Raw genomic sequence first — 17,743 nt, 5'->3', positions numbered from 1 at the left:
CTTCACCAAACGCGCTGTACGACCTACGACCAACTCCAATATAATAGTAAAGATGTCATAGTGCCAGTTCCCTGTTTTCTGCTGTTTTTGTATTTCAGAAAAGTTGTACAGGAAATATTCTCAGAATTGAACGAAACAAAAGTCGAAGTCAATATTTTAACGTAACGAAGACGAAGTCCGAAGGGGGGTCGAAGAGGAGCCACAAGGGGGCCAGACCACCCCATGGCGCGGCCTGGGTGTGGCCCGCGCCAAGGGGTGGTGTGGGGCCCCCTGGCCTCCACCGACCTCGCCCTTCCGCCTATAAGAAGCCTCCCGACGTGTGAACCCTAAATCAACAAGCCTCGATCCACGAAAAGTTTCGTAGCTCGGCCGTCGTCGAAGACAAGATCCGGGGGACAGAAGTCTCTGTTCCAGCACCCTCCCGGGATGGGGAATTGCCCCCGGAGCCATCTCCATTGACTCCACCGCCATCTTCATCGCCATTACTGACTCCCATGATGAGGAGTGAGTAGTTCTCCCCCGAGGCTGAGGGCTTTACCGGTAGCTATGTGGTCTATCTAACTCTCCATGTATGATCTTTATGTGATCATGAGCTTTGTAATCTAGTTAAATAAGTAGATGTTATTCTTCAACTATTGTGCTACTCAAGTGGTTTTATTATGTGATCTCCGGGAACATTTTGTCCAACGGTGCGAAGGTTACAGTGTGCACACCGTGTTTGTTTCTTAAGCTTAATTTACAGAAATACTTATGAATTGTGGTGTTTAGTTAGTACCATCTTTGTATGCTCAAAGTGATAACGTGGGGTGTCCATAGATTGGGAATGCGAAATGCTTATGCAGCCCTACACAGTGAATTTGTATTTATTATCAAACCGGAGTGTGGTTTAGAGTAGCGTAGTGAAGTGATAATATCTATGTATTCAATCATGGTATCATTGTTGAGAGTGTCCACTAGTGAAAGTATGATCCTTAGGCCTTGTTTCCAAGCATTGAAACACCGTTTACAACCAGTTCTGCTACATGTTTGCTTGCTGCCATATCTATTTCAGATTGCAATTACCACTCATAATCATCCATATTACTTGTATTTCACTATCTCTTCGCCGAACTAGTGCACCTATACACCTGACAAGTGTATTGGGTGTGTTGGGGACACAAGAGACTTCTTGTATCGTAATTGCAGGGTTGCTTGAGAGGGATATCTTTGACCTCTACCTCCATGAGTTCGATAAATCTTGGGTGATCCACTTAAGAGAAACTTGCTGCTGTTCTACAAACATCTGCACTTGGAGGCCCAACACTGTCTAAAACAATAGAAGCGTCGTAGATATCAAGTTCTTTTCTGGCGCCGTTGCCGGGGAGGTAATGTAAAAGGTACTCACATCCTCTGGCTACTAAGTTTTTTAGTTTCTAGTGAGTGCTCGAAGTTATTTCCTTTAGATTCTGCAATTATATCTTTTTGTTTCTTGTTTTTATTTTCACTAGTTAGGCTTAATGGAAAACAACAACAAAATTAGAGAGCTTTATAGTATTTATCTTGAGTTAGGACATGAGGTGTTTGAAGAGAAAATTAAAAAACATATGGAACATTACTTACATGCTAGTAGCAATGTTATTAGTATGAATTCTTTGAACACCATTATTGCTAATGCTATGGATAAGTCTAAGCTTGGGGAAGCTGGTTTGATGGGCATGATATTTTTAGTCCCCCAAGCACGGAGGAGGAAATTTAGTTTGATGATACTATGCCTCCAATATATGATGATTACAATGATGATTATGTTATTTTCAGTCCACCTACTATTGAGGAGGAAACTAATTATGATTACAATATGCCTCCAATATTTGATGATTATGGTGATGAGAATAATAATGATAGCTATTTTGTTGAATTTGCTTCCACTACAATTAATAAGAATGACTATGCTTATGTGGAGAGTAATAATTATTTTATTCATGTGGCTCATGATAAGAATGTTTTATGTGATATTTATGTTGTTAAGTTTGTTCATGATGCTACCTAAAATTATTATGAGAGAGTAAAATATGGTTGTAGAAGTTTTCATGGAACTAAAACACCTCTCTATATGCTGAAAGATTTGAAGTTACTCTTGTTTTATCTTCCTATGCTTGTCACTTTGTTCTTTGTGGATTTATTTGTGTACAAGATTCCTATGCATATGAAGTGGGTTAGACTTAAATTTGCTTTAAATTTGCTTCTTGATGCTCTCTATTACTTCAATTCATATTTCTTATGTGAGCATCTTCTCAAACTACTGCGCCTAGCTGAAAGGCGTTAAAGAAAAACACTCTTGAGAGATAGCCCATGTTTTATTTCTGTATTTTTTCTTTTGTTGAGTCTTGGAAGTTTTTACATCTATAATAACCTCTCCTTATACTTTTCATTTCGTTTTCGTGTCAAGAATAGCCTCTAATATGAAGAAAGTAAGATTTGGGGAAGTTGCTGTCTAGAAACAGATTCTGTGATGTCACCATAAAAATTCGTATTCCCCGCCAGAACGTAATTTTGAGCTGCCAATTTTTGAGCATATGCCCTGGGTTATTATCTAACTTTCGTTAGTTTGCACTTTTCGATCTGAGCAACAGAGGATTTTCAAAAAAAATTGATCTTTACCTACTGTTTTATTTTGACAGATTTCTGCCACTATTTGCATTTGCATCTTAATCTCTTTCTTTTTGAGTTCTTTTGAGAGAAAGAGATTTTTGAAGAATTTGCTACAGTATCTAATGTTTTAATTGATGTTTGATATATGTTAAAACTGAACCTAAGTGCATTTGTTATTTTGATTGCACTAATGCTGCTAATAAGAATTGTGTGAAGTTTTGTATGAAGGAAGTTTTCAAGTGTAGGGAGAAAAGAATGATGTAATGAGATGAAGTATGGATAAAAGCTCAAGCTTGGGGATGCCCCTTCCACCCCAATAAATATCCAAGAGGTACAAGCGTCTAAGTTTGGGGATGCCCAAGGCATCCCCTTCTTCATCAACAAAAATATCAGGTCATATTTCAAGACACTATATTTTTATTGCTTTATATACTATGTGTTGTTCTTGGAGTGTCTTTATTTTTGTTTTTAGTTTTTTTTGTTTTGTTTGCTGTAGCGTATGGTTGGATCCTAGAATTCTTGTGTGGGAGAGAGACGCGCTCCATTTTAATTGCATAGAACACTCTAGTTTTCGCTCTTATTGTTCTACGTGTGTTCTAGTTTTCTAGTACTGCGTTTAGCTCTTAGTTTTATATTCTTATTTTGTTTAGAGCTTGTTAGTTTTCTTTATTCATGTCTGATTAGATCTCTGATCCATATTGATTATTATCTATGAGAATTGTTTCAAATATGTTGATTGGTGTTGGAGACGAGTAAAATGTTTCATGCTTATAGTGATGCGAAAGGAAGCTTGTTTAGACTGTGGCATAGACTTTGGCATGTCATGTTGGATGTTATTCTTATTATATGCTTAGTAGTTATTGTTGTAGCATGACTTGTATCAAATAGCTGAGAGTGCATAATGTGCTATTGAAAGAATCATGTGTTGTTTCCATCATACAAAGCATAATAGTGTGGTATTCTCCTTTGATGCGGTGGAAATTTTATGCATCTCCCAACATATGTGTGCACTCATATATCATTACAAAATATCATCATAGAAGTTAAAAAATACTTATATGCAACCATCACAAATATCTCACAATTGTCAAGAACAAGTCCCTACTCAAACAAAGACATAGAGGTACAATACATCATGGGAAAATGATAGATTACCTCACACATCATGTTTGCCAAGAGATTACAAGTTGTAGATGAAGATGGTGCTGCTGTAGATGATGATGATGAAGATGAGTAGGATGGTGCTGATACCTTCACCGGAGTGGGGTACAGTCCACCAGAGGAGATTCCGGTAGCGTTTCCCCCTTCCGATCTCCGCCAGCGGTGGCCTGCTGACTCCCTGTTTATGTGTTTTTGATCTCCGCCGCCGTAGCTGATGAGTGCAGAGCACACCATTAGGGAACACCAAGAGGAAGGTATGATGAGCACAGTGGCAAGTTTTCCCTCAGTAAGAAACCAAGGTTGAATCGACCAGTACCTAGGAGAAGGAAATGACTTCTGAAGGTGTTGCTAGCTGACTTTTGGCAGGGCGCACTACCGGCGTCAGCAAAAACGTGGAACCTGCACATATCACAAGCAAAATACTTTGCCCCAACTTACAGTGAGGTTGTCAATCTCACCGGTTTTGCTGAAAACAAAGGATTAACCGTATAGTGTGAAAAGAGATGTTTGTTTGCAGTGGAATTAAAGAGAACTGTGCTTGCAGTAAGTAAACATAACAGGTGTTTGCAGTAGATCATTTATCAGTGTAAAGGAAAGGACCGGGGTCCACATTTCACTAAAGGTGTCTCTTGATACGTCTCAAACGTATCTATAATTTCTTATGTTCCATGCTAGTTTTATGACAATACTCACATGTTTTATATACACTTTATATCATTTTGATGCATTTTCCGGCACTAACCTATTAAAAAGATGCCGAAGTGCCAGTTCCTGTTTTCTGCTATTTTTGGTTTCAGAAATCCTACACAGGAAATATTCTCGGAATTGGACGAAACAAAAGCCCATGGTCTTATTTTTCCACGGAGCTTCCAGAAGACCGAAGAGGATACGAAGTGGGGCCACGAGGCGCCGACACCACAAGGCGGCGCGGCCAAGGGGGGGCTCGCGCCGCCCTATGGTGTGGAGCCCCCGTGCCTCCCCGACTCTGCCCTTCCGCCTACTTATACTCTCCGTCGCGAAAACCCTAGTACCGAGAGCCACGATATGAGAAAAGTTACGGAGACGCCGCCGCCGTCAATCCCATCTCGGGGGATTCAGGAGATCACCTCCGGCACCCTGCCGGAGAGGGGAATCATCACCGGAGGGCTGTACATCACCATGCCCGCCTCCGGACTGATGCGTGAGTAGTTCATCCTTGGACTATGGGTCCATAGCAGTAGCTAGATGGTTGTCTTCTCCTCTTGTGCTATCATGTTTAGATCTTGTGAGCTGCCTATCATGATCAAGATCATCTATTTGTAATGCTACATGTTGTGTTTGGTGGGATCCGATAAATATGGAATACTATGTCAAGTTGATTATTGATCTATCATATATGTGTTGTTTATGATCTTGCATGCTCTCCGTTGCTAGTAGAGGCTCTGGCCAAGTTGATACTTGTAACTCCAAGAGGGAGTATTTATGCTCGATAGTGGGTTCATGCCTCCATTGAATGCAGGACGGTGTGAGAAAGTTCTAAGGTTGTGGATGTGTTGTTGCCACTAGGGATAAAACATCAATGCTTTGTCTAAGGATATTTGTATTGTTTACATTACGCACAGTACTTAATGCAATTATCTGTTGTTTGCAACTTAATACTGGAAAGGGTGCGGATGCTAACCCGAAGGTGGACTTTTTAGGCATAGATGCATGCTGGATAGCGGTCTATGTTCTTTGTCGTAATGCCCTAAGTAAATCTCATATTAGTCATCATGATATGTATGTGCATTGTTATGCCCTCTCTATTTGTCAATTGCCCAACTGTAATTTGTTCACCCAACATGCTATTTATCTTATTGGAGAGACACCACTAGTGAACTGTGGACCCCGGTCCATTCTTTTACATCTGAAATACAATCTACTGCAATCATTGTTCTCTACTGTTCTTTGCAAACAAACATCATTCTCCACACCATACGTTTAATCCTTTGTTTACAGCAAGCCGGTGAGATTGACAACCTCACTGTTAAGTTGGTGCAAAGTATTTTGATTGTGTTGTGCAGGTTCCACGTTGGCGCCGGAATCCCTGGTGTTGCGCCGCACTACACTCCTTCACCAACAACCTTTACGTGGCCTTCATCTCCTACTGGTTCGATAAACCTTGGTTTCTTACTGAGGGAAAACTTGCTGCTGTACGCATCACACCTTCCTCTTGGGGTTCCCAACGGACGAGTGCTTTACCGTCACAAGGAAGCTACTATCGCATGTCAGCATCTCTCTATAAAGATAAATAACATGTTGGGTGAACAAATTACAGCTGGGCAATTGACAGAATAAAGACCATACATGACAAGATGATCCCTATGAGATTCATTTGAGCATTACAACATAATACATAGACCGTAATCCAAATACGTCTATGACTAATAATCCACCTTCCGGTTAGCGTCCGCACCCCTTTCAGTATTAAGTTGCAAGAAACAGATTATCGCATTAAGCAAAGTGTGTAAAGTAAACAATAGAATTATCCTTATACAAAGCATTGTTGTTTTCTCCCTAGTAGCAACAACACATCTACAACCTTAGAAGTTATTTTCACTCTTCCAGATTACTAGACTCATGAACCCACTATCGAGCATAAATACTCCCTCTTGGAGTCACAAGCACATACTTGGCCAGAGCATCTACTAGCAACGGAGATCATTCAAGATCACAAATAACATATGACAAGTATATAATCGATCTCAACCATAGTATTCAATATTCATCGAATCCCAGCAAACACAACATGGAGCATTACATAAGGATGATCTTGATCTTGATAGGCAGCTCACAAGATATAAACATGAAGCATAAATTGGAGAAGACAACCATCTAGCTACTGCTATGGACCCGTAGTCCAGGGATGAACTACTCACGCATCACTTCGGAGGCGGGCATGGCGATGTAGAGGCCTCCAGTGATGATCTCCCTCTCCGGAAGGGTGCCAGGAAGAGCTTCAGAACCCTCCCGAGCTAGGGTCGGCATTGGCGGCCGCGATGGAACTTTTCGTGGATGGAGGCTCGGGTATAGGCGGAAGGGCGAGGTCGGTGGGTGCCCGAGGGGCCCACACCACCCCTAGGCGCGGCCAGGGGGCCCGCGCCTAGGGCAGGTGTGGCCGCCTCCTGGCACTTCTTCGTCTGCCCTCTGGACTCTGTCTTCGTTTCAGTAAAATATGAACTTCGGCTTTTGGTTCGTCCAATTCCGAGAATATTTCATGTACAACTTTTCTGAATTATAAAACAGCAGAAAACAGGGAACTGGCACTGTGGCATCTTGTCAATAGGTTAGTTCCAGAAAATGTATAAAAGTGTCACGAAGTGTAAACAAAACATATAGAAATTGGTGTAAAATAAGCATGGAGCATCGAAAATTATAGATACCTTTGCAACATATTAGCATCCCCAAGCTTAACTCCTGCTCGTCCTCGAGTAGGTAAGTGATAAAAAAATAATTTTTTAGGTGACATGAAGCCAACACAATCTTGATCAAGTTATTGTAAAAGCATTGTGAGATGGGATCAAATTACTCTAAACATAGGCATGATAGATATAATTCTAACAATAGAACTTAGCAACTATGTTACAACATGAGAAGTAACTCAAACAAAGGATCATGAATAATTTGTGCACTGAAAGCAACTGTTTGTTTTTTAGCATAGAGAATACATAGCAAAGTGGTACTCGGCTTGTCCTTTATGAAGTAGCAAAACATAAATAATATGACACCTTTAAAGTTCAAAGGGTGACCAGATACAAGTAATTTGAGAACACGCAATACCATAATCATGAAGCAATCAATAATAAATTTTGGGACTATGCACATTATACTCAGAATGACAACTATGCTCTCTTAATTGGTGCATAAAGTAAGAAGATGAAGAATCAACATAAAAGTAAAAGAAAGGGCCCTGCGCTGAGGGAAGCAAGATTATTCATGTGCTGGAGCTTTTTATTTTGAATGCAATAGAGGTGTTGAAAATATATTTTGCGAGGTATGTATGTCTATGTCAACGAATGGCATCAAATGATCTATCATCATTTCATGTTTATTGGCTTCAAGAGCAGCTCCCATAGAGAGAACAATAAAGTCCCTCTTCTCCTTTGTTTGAACAAGCTAAGTTCATGATTTCTCAAGTACATAGTGTTAGGAGATTTTGGTTATTGGTTCAAATTATATTTTAGTGGGCTAGGCACCCGCGCCTGCTCTTTTTGCAATATTAAGGGCTAGCACATTATGCATGCTAGTCAGGGTGTAAAGCTAGAATAAACATGAAAGAGATAATAAAGTATTCAACACTTCCTCATGAGCTAAAACAGGAACACAAAACAGGTAATAATGTTTGAAGATTTAAAGGTAGCACACAAGTAATTCACTTTGGAGTGGCGGTGAAATACCACATATAGGTATGTATGGTGGACACAATTGGCAAACTTTGGTTTTTTAGGAATTGGATGCCACGAGTAGAGCTCATACTCAGTAGAGGCGAAGGCTAGCAAAAGACTGGGAGCGACCAACTAAGAGAGCAATAATGGCCATAATCATGCATAGCGACAAAATATTATTAATCAAAGCATAAAGTGATATTACAAGCCAAAAACTAAACGTTCATAGAGGCTTTAGGTGACTGGTTTGTAGTCATAACATGATGTAAACATGTGCCAAGTCAACCCAATAAAGCATCAAAGTAGAATACCACAATATTATGCTTTTATGATGGAAAAAACACATGATTCTTTCAATGGCATATTAAGAACTCTTAGCTATTTGAGACAAGTAATCCTACAGTAATAACTACTAAGCATATGATAAAAATAACATCCAACATGACATGCCAAAGTCTATGCCACTGCCTAAACAAGCTTCCTTTTGCATCACTATAAGCATGAAACATTTTACTCGTCTCCAACACTAATGAACTTATTTGAAATAACTCTCATAAATAATAATCAATAAAGACCAGAGAGCTAATCATACCTAACTAAAGAAAATTAACAAGATCTGAACAAAATACGAGTGGAAAAACCAGAGCTAGACGCAGTACTAGCAAAATGAGAACACTCACAGAACAATAAGAGGGAAAACTAGAGTGTTCTATGCAATTAAAATGGAGTGTGTCATTCTACAAAACAAATATGCTGGGATCCAACCATATGCTACAGCAAACAAAAAAAAGAAAACTAAAAACAAAAATAAAGACGCTCGAAGAACAACACATAGCATATGAAGCAATCAAAATATAGCGTCTAGAAAGATGACCTGATACTTTGTTGATGAAGAAGGGGAAACTTTGGGCATCCCCAAGCTTTGACGCTTGTACCTCTTGGATATTTCTTGGGGTGACATGGGTATCCCCAAGCTTGAGCTTTTGTCCATCCTTCATCTCATTACATCATTCTTCTCTCCCTACACTTGAAAACTTCCTTCATACAAAACTTCACACAATTCTCATTAGCAGCATTAGTACAATCAAAATAACAAATCCACTTGGTTTCAGTTCTAACATAAGTCAAACATCCATTAAAACATTAGATAATGCAGAAACTTCTTCAAAAATCTCTTTCTTTCAAAAGAACTCAAAAAGAAAGAGATTAAAAGGCAAATGCAAATAGTGGCAGAAATCTGTCAAAACAGAACATCAGGTAAATATCAATTTTTCCGAAAACTCTCTGTTGCTCAAATCGAAAAGTGAAAAACTAACGAAAGTTAGATAATAACTCGGAGCATATGCTTAAAAATTATCAGCTCAAAATTACGTTCTGGCTGGGAATACAAATTTTGTTTGTGACATCATAGAATCTGTTTCTGGACATCAACTTCCCCAAATCTTACTTTCTTTCTATTAGAGGCTATTCTTGGCACAAAAACGAAATAAAAATGATAAGGGAGAGGCTATTAAAGAGGTAATAACTTCCGAGACTCAACAAAAGAAAAATTACATAAATAAAATATAGGTTATCTCCTAAGAGTTCTTTTCTTTAACGCCTTTCAGCTAGGCGCATAAAAAGAGTTCGCATCAAGTATTTTCAAGTGAAGAAACATCAAGATCAATGCCCGAAGTCTTTTCAACAAGGAATTGTATTTTATCCATATAAGTTTTAGAGGACTCTCTCTCAACACTTTTGGGTTCACTACTTCCATCAAATGGGTTTTTAGGAACAAACCAATCAAATTTATTTTCCAGAGCTTCATGCATTCCTACGAGTTTGAAAGGTATTGCACTACTAGAAAAACCTCTATTGCTGGCGCACCATTTTAGCTTATCCCCGGCGCACCACTGCCCGCCGGTACGAACAGGCCGGTGGTAAGGAGCTAGTACCGGCGCAGCAACTACTTCGCTAGTGGTACCACACAATAGCCCCGGCGCACCATTTTAGTTCGCCAGCGATAGCATATTAATTAACCAAAAAAAAGCCTAGTCCACCCCATGGGCGACCAGACCTTGAACGCACCCACCAACTAGAGCCTCATGTTCAGACAAAGGGAGCGAATTTACAAATACATCCCTAAACTAAAAACAAAAAAGCAATCAAGTCCCTAAATCCCGCCGGTGACCGCGCCCTCGGCTGCGCTAGAGGGTTTGCGTGACGCGACATCTGCTACCCGCTCGGCGCCGCTCTCTTTGACCCTCCGTCGCACCGCTGCTTCCTCCTGGAGCCGCCTCCCGGTACAGCCCCAGGGCCTCCGCCGCTCCCTCATGGACGTCCTTGACGCCTCGGACGCGCACCTTGACGGAGGAGTCCCCACGCTTGAACGCGGCACCGCCACCCTAGATGCACACATCGGAATCCCTGCGCAGCCCAACCTTGTCGCCCTTGAAGGGCGCGTCGAGCAAGGCCGTCTCGGAGCCCATCCCGACCAGCACCACCACCAAGGCCGCCGAGCCGCGGCGCTGAAGAGGGGCGCCGGCGCGGAGCAGAGCGCTGCGTAGGGGCGCGGAGGAGATCGCCGCGGAGCAAAGCGCTGCGTAGGGGCGCGGAGCAGAGTGCTGCATAGGGGCGCGGAGGAGAGTGCTGCGGAGGGGCTGCGTCGCCTGCGTCACGGGAGAAGTGAGGTGGGGATCGAGGAGATGGTGTGGGTGGGTGTGCCGCGTGCGTCCTCTGCCTCCTTTTTCTTTTCTTTGCTGGACACTCCCGGCGCATCCTTTTCTTTGCGCGCCTGTGATACAAATATACTGCCGGCGAATCTAAAATATAGTGCGCCTGACGTAGTTTCGAACATGCATCCCGGGCTGGAAGACATTGGACTTCTCAATACCACCGGCACATCAAAGTGCAGGTACGCCGGCAATGTCAAGATACTGCCGACGAACCAAATAAAAGGTACGCCGGCGGTAACTATCACCGGCGTACAAAAAATTTAGCGCGCCGGCGATAGCTTTTACAACTATAAGCGTTTTCCTAGTAGTGTTGGTATTTTGATTTCCTCTCTATTTTCCAGTTTGGTTTTGTCTATCTTTTCAAGTGTACCAATAACATCTACACATGAGCCTAGCATCTTAAACCGATCAAAGACTTTATTAGCTTCTATAACAACATCTCTAAATTCTTTAAGCAATATTTTCAGAATAAAATATCTCTTTTCATTATCATCAACTTCATGAAGTTTAACAAACATTTGCTGCATTATGGGGTTAAGGTTAACAAACCTAGCCTCCAATATTTGAACTAAATAAGTTGCAGCAGTTTCATAATTAGGAACAAGTTCTACCAAGGATCTATCCTCAATATCTTTATGCTTACTAACATGATCAAAGAATTCTTCAATGTTATCTCTCCCAATTATAGAACCACTACCTATCGATAGGTCATTCAGAACGTACTTAGGGATCAACATAATGAGCTAGAAAAATAAAGCAACAAAATAACAACTATAAAAGAAACTAATTTTTTGTGTGTGTTTTTATATAAAGAAGCAAACAAGACAAAGTAAAATAAACTAAGCAAAACAATAACAAAGTAAAGAGATTGGAGATGAGAGACTCCCCTTGCAGAAATCCTCTTTCTTCCCGGCAACAGCGCCAGAAAATAGCCTTGATGAGTGCAGAGCACACCGTTGGGGAACCCCAAGAGGAAGGTATGATGAGCACAGTGGCAATTTTTCCCTCAGTAAAAAACCAAGGTTGAATCGACCAGTAGGAGAAGAAAATGACTTCTGAAGGCGTTGCTAGCTGACTTTTGGCAGGGCGCACTACCGGTGTCAGCAACAACGTGGAGCCTGCACACAACACAACCAAAATATTTTGGCACAACTTATAGTGAGGTTGTCAATCTCACCGGTTTTGCTGAAAACAAAGGATTAATCGTATAGTGTGGAAAGATATGTTTGTTTGCAGTGAAATTAAAGAGAACAATGCTTACAGTATGTAAACAGAACAAGTGTTTGCAGTAGATGATTTTATCAGTGTAAAGGAAAGAACCGGGGTCCACAGTTCACTAGATGTGTCTCTCCATAAAGATAAATAACGTGCTGGGTGAACAAACTACAGCTGGGCAATTGATAGAATAAAGACCATACATGACAAGATGATTACTATGAGATTCATTTGGTCATTACAACATAATACATAGTACAACTACGTCTATGACTAATAATCCACCTTCCGGTTAGCGTCCGCACCCCTTTCAGTATTAAATTGCAAGAAACAGATTAAGCAAAGTGTGTAAAGTAAACAATAGAATTATCCTTAGATAAAGCATTGTTGTTTTCTCCCTAGTAGCAACAACACATGTACAACCTTAGAAGTTATTGTCACTCTTCCAGATTACTAGAGGCATGAACCCACTATCGAGCATAAATACTCCCTCTTGGAGTCACAAGCACATACTTGGCCAGAGCATCTACTAGGAACGGAGAGCATGCAAGATCACAAATAACATATGACAAGTATATAATCGATCTCAACCATAGTATTCAATATTCATCGGATCCCAGCAAACACAACATGTAACATTACATAAGGATGATCTTGATCATGATAGGCAGCTCACAAGATCTAAACATGAAGCATAAATTGGAGAAGAGAACCATCTAGCTACTGCTATGGACCCGTAGTCCAGGGATAAACTACTCACGCATCACTTCGGAGGCGGGCATGGCGATGTAGAGGCCTCCGGTGATGATCTCCCTCTCCGGCAGGGTGCCGGGAAAAGCTTCAGAACCCTCCCGAGCTAGGATCGGTGATGGTGGCCGCGACGGAACTTTTCGTGGATGGAGGCTCGGGTATTTAGGTTTTTCCTGAACAGGTGAATAAATAGGCGGAAGGGCAAGGTCGGTTAATACATTCCTACATCAACCTTGAATACTTCAGCTTTTATTCACATTGCTTGCCCTCACGCCACTTTCCATCTGATTCTCCTCCTTTTTTTTTCTGCATCAACAAACAGACACCATTCAAGTAGCCCTGCAATGGGTCACTACTTGGAACCATCTGATTTCCATCCTTCCTGTTTGTATCCTTCTCCTGGTGGTGGACCGGCAGTAGCACAAGCTTATATAGCTACCGTACCTCGTGTGACTGCATCCAGCTTATTAGCTGACCTGTGGTAATACTCATGTTTCTATGCAGCACCATGTGTGTTCAGCAAGTTAAACAAACATGTTGCTGCTGCTGCTGCTGCCAAGAACCGACAAGGGCATCGAGGCCTCAGTCAAGAAGCTCGCGGTGCCACCTCATCGATTAACTCTCCAAGTTCCTGCCTCGACTCTGAGTCCACCTCGCCGCAACCGTGATCTTGGCGTCGCCTCCAAATACACTCTGGTCAGCTCCAGTCCACTACCCGCCCTCGTCACATCGGTTGCTAAGAGTTACTTGTCGTGTGTTCATGGTCCCTCGCAGCAATGGCTTCTGCAGCTCGCTCTTGCCGCTCACTGTGCTAGCATGATTTGGAGTCTTGTTTTTCCCAGCGGGGTGCACTTGATCAGTGATCTGCTCCTATTGCTTGTTATTACTAACCGGGTACTGTTTTAGGTGATACTAATTGCTACCTCGATTTAGCTAGAGGGAGGGGGAGGTACCGTCAGTTGGTGCGGCAAGCCTCTGATGCTCTCCCTGTTACTGCATCTTGAGCTTACAGCTCCTTTGAACTTGTCTTTTATTTTCTCAACGTCAAAGGCCACAAGATGACTCTTACTCACTTTGGTGCATTTGAAGTTGTGTTTAGTGGGCTACAGACCTGCAGTGGAGTGCTGTTACTGTATATGTTGTGCTCCAAATCATTCAAACTTGCATTTTTTTTACAATTTGTTACTTCTCCCGCTTGCTGCATCTTGTGCTCCAGCTCAAACTTGTATTATTTCGTGAACATTGGAACCATTAGTTACTTTGCTAGAACCAACCATCTGTTCAGTAGATAGTAACATGTCATTTTCGTGCAAATCTTTGGATACAAGTTATACTCTGTCACAAAAGTTTGGAAAATGATAAATACTAGCTTGCCACTTGTTTTTGGCTTTCCTGAACCTTGCGCCTATGGGTGATATCTTGGAGAAGATGGTGATATCTAAACTTTTTGGTTTGCTTTCTTGACTTGATAGGACCATGATTTGGTGGTCGAGCTGATGTCATCCACTGGTTCCACTCAGCGGTGCAGGCCAGACATAAGGTAAACTATGCTATGCTTTTACTAGCCATAAGATCCACCGATTTTTTTTTGGACTGTGTCTGACATCCACCGTTCATATCATGTGTTGGTTGCAGTGTGGGGATGGCAGGGGCGATGATGTAGAAGCTCGCGGCGCCACTGGAACGTTGGATGGTCTTGGCATCGCCTCCAAATACCCCCTGGTGAGGTCCACTCCACTACCCGCTCTGGTCACCTAGTAGTTTCTATTCGTGGTTGCTACGACCTACTCGTGTTCTCAGCCATGTACATGCTGGTGTGTTCATGCTCCCTCGCAGCGATGCCATCTGCAGCTCGCTCTTGCCGCTGACTGTGCTAGCATATTTTCGAGTGTTGTTTTCCTAGCGGGATGCAGTTCATCGTGATCTGCTCCTATTGCTTGTTATTCGTTCTGTAACCGGGTAACGTTTCAGGTGATACTTCTTGCTAGCTCAATTTAGCTAGAGGGAGGTACTGTCAATTGGTGCAACAAGTCTCTGATGGTCTCCCTGTTACTGCATCTTGAGCTTACAGCTCCTTGGAAGCTGTGTTATATTTTGTCAACGTCAAAGGCCACAAGCTGACTCTTTGTCACTTTGATGTGTACATTGGAGTGTTGCGCTTCATTGCTTGCTTTCCTACTGATTGCAAAAAAGCACAGACTGTAGGTACTCGTGATCTGCAGGTCTTTCTTATTTTGGAAGCGAGAAAGGATTTTTCAACTGCTACTTACTAGTTGATTAGCTAGAGGAGAGTTCTGTTACTGCATGTTGTGCTCCAGCTCAATCGAACTTGCACTTTGTAACCATTTGTCACTTCTCCTGCTTGCTGCATCTTGTGCTCAACCTAAACACTAGTTACTTTGCTCAAATCAACCATCTGTTCAGTACATAGAAACATGTTATTTTTGTGCGAATCTTTGGGGAGAAGTTGTACTCTTTGTTGCAAAAGTTTGGAAATGATGTACCCTGTTTGGCACCATGCCTTGTTTGGCACTTGAATTTGGCCATTTCTGCAAAAGTTCAGAAATGATATACACTAGTTTGGCACCATGCCTTGTTTGGCACATGAATTTGGACATTTCTAAATTTGTGCCTATGAGTGATATCTTGGAAAACATGGTGATATCTAAAACTTTTTTGGCTTGCTTTCTTGACTTGATAGGACCATGATTTGGTGGTCGAACGGATGTCATCCACTGGTTCCACTCAGCAGTGCAGGCCAGACATAAGGTAAAGTATACTATGCTTTTAGTACCCATAAGATCCACTGATTTTTTGGACTGTCTGATAGCTGAGTTCATATCAGGAAATTGACATACTCTCTTTTTTTTTGACCCCGGGTCGTCACCTCTAGGCAACTCAGGGGCGGAACCCTAACCCCCCGCCGCCGCCCTCCCCACCCCTCTCCCCTCTCCTCGCCGTCCCCTGAGGCTGCCGCCGGCGAAGCCTGGCGCAGCCGGGGATGGGGGCGGCAGGGATCTGCGCGCGGTCCCCTGGTGCGGCGGTATGGAGGCACGCCTCCGCGCTGGGGGATGGTCCCGGTACCTGGCGGCGCGGCCCTCTCCTCCTCCCTTCCTCGCCTCGGCCTCGCCGGGCGGGCGATGATGGGGGCGGATCTCGTGCTGCTCCCTCCTGGCGGCGCGGCCCTCCCCTCCTCCCTTCCTCGCCTCGGCCTCATCGGGCGGGCGGTGATGGGGGCGGATCTTGTGTTGCTCATCCTCCAGGTCTGGGATCACGGAACCAAGGGCGGCGGCCCTGGGTGGCGGGGACGGCGTCGACCTGGTGGCGGGTGGCGGGCGTCTGGTGCTGCTGACCGTGGCACCGCGGTGGTGGTCTTCTCTTTCGCCGGAGGAGATCGGCTAGTTGTGTGGCTAGCCTTGACGGATCTCGCGATCCGTCGCCTAGCTCCCGATGGCGAGGCGCAGCTGCCGGTGAAAGCCGGCCCGGACTTCGGTCATGGCGGATGATGGCGCCGTTGTTCGTCGTTACCTTGTTGAAGGCATTGTCTTTGCAGTCTGCGTTCTTCGCCTGGGCTGCTCCAGGGGAAACCCTAGACCCGGGTCTCCCGGATCGGACGATGGCGGCGCGCAACGCCGTTCTACCTGTTGGGGGCATCATTTTTGGAGCAGACCACCATGATGGTGGTGGTGCTGAGGTGGAGCGGTGTGCTTTTGCTGTGTCGGCGTTGTCGAGTCGCCGCGGCATGGTGCAGTGGTGTCTCGGAGACGGATGCAGTGTGATGGACGCGCGCAGGATGGTGGAGTCGTCTGGCGCCGTGGCGGCATCGATGGCAGGCCTGGCATAGCCAATGCGATGATCTCTCTTGAAGATGGAGTCGAGGAAGACGGCGGTAGCAACTTCTATGGCGTGTGTGTTGGCGTGCGCTGAGAGTCTGCTTCACTGGATGTGCTTCTCATCTGCTATTGGGCGGCCTAGGAAGGCATTTGGTTTTTTGGATGATGTGAGTTGGTGAATTGTCACCCTTCATCCCTCTGTAGGTTTAGCGAGGTGGCTTCGAGTTTGATCTTTTGTATTGCTTTTGTAAGGTGTTGTGAATAATCTAATAAAAAAGCCGTGTGCATCCCTTGGATGCAGAAGCTGGGATGATATTTCCCTCATTTCGAAAAAACAAACTGAGTTCATATCACGTGTTGGTTGCAGTTTGGGGACGAGCAAGATGGTGCGACGGTGGTGCTCGGCAACAACAGGATGGAGGCTGTAGTAGCTCGCGGCGGCACATGAATGTTGGTCGGTAGGCACGAAGGGAGAGCTGGTGGTTGCCGGCCTGAGCTGCAGCTGCCTGCCACTGCTCCAGGGACCTGTGCAAGGGCTGGCTAGGATAGCTTCAGCATCGGAGCCAGGGGTGGCAAGGTCTTTTTTGTCCGCACCGACCAAGACGCTCAGGTATATACACACATGATCAAGCCCATTCCAGATTTCGATGCTTGCGGTTGCAGATACATGTCATGATCTAGAACAAGCAAAAAAGTATTCTTTTTTATTTTTAGCTTTTCTTCTCTTCATTTTCAACTGAATTACTGATTGAGCATATAGACTACTGTAGCATTCACTTTCCTGTTGACTGCAGTACCAGAATAGGACTACTTCCTGCGGGGCACAGACTGTAGTAGTTAGACCCTTCCGCTTGGACCGGTTTCGATAGTGTCGAACTCTGGTGGACCTTCATCGCCTTTGCTCATAGTGGAAGAAGGAAGGCCATGGCTTCCCTTCTCATGTTGGTCTCGTGGGAGATTTGGAAGGAGCGCAATGCAAGAACTTTTAAGAATGTGGCGACCATGCCTACTATCATCTTCGCGGGGATCAAATCGGAGG

The 17,743-nt window shown here is 43.6% G+C and overlaps 1 long non-coding RNA gene across 1 annotated transcript; it reads left to right on the top strand.

The window, feature by feature from the left end:
- The first annotated feature begins 13,488 nt into the window (after window positions 1-13,488).
- Window positions 13,489-17,178, top strand: LOC127327651 (uncharacterized). The gene is made up of 4 exons (XR_011751203.1): window positions 13,489-13,567; window positions 14,344-14,411; window positions 14,507-15,640; window positions 17,072-17,178. It is a non-coding gene; the product is annotated as an uncharacterized lncRNA (long non-coding RNA).
- Window positions 17,179-17,743: the final 565 nt, after the last annotated feature.

Source organism: Lolium perenne, chromosome 1, assembly GCF_019359855.2.
Source record: "Lolium perenne isolate Kyuss_39 chromosome 1, Kyuss_2.0, whole genome shotgun sequence".
NCBI classification, from domain to species: Eukaryota; Viridiplantae; Streptophyta; class Magnoliopsida; order Poales; family Poaceae; genus Lolium; species Lolium perenne.
The sequence above is the reverse complement of the archived record's forward strand: the minus strand, read 5'-3'. Positions and strand labels throughout refer to the sequence as shown.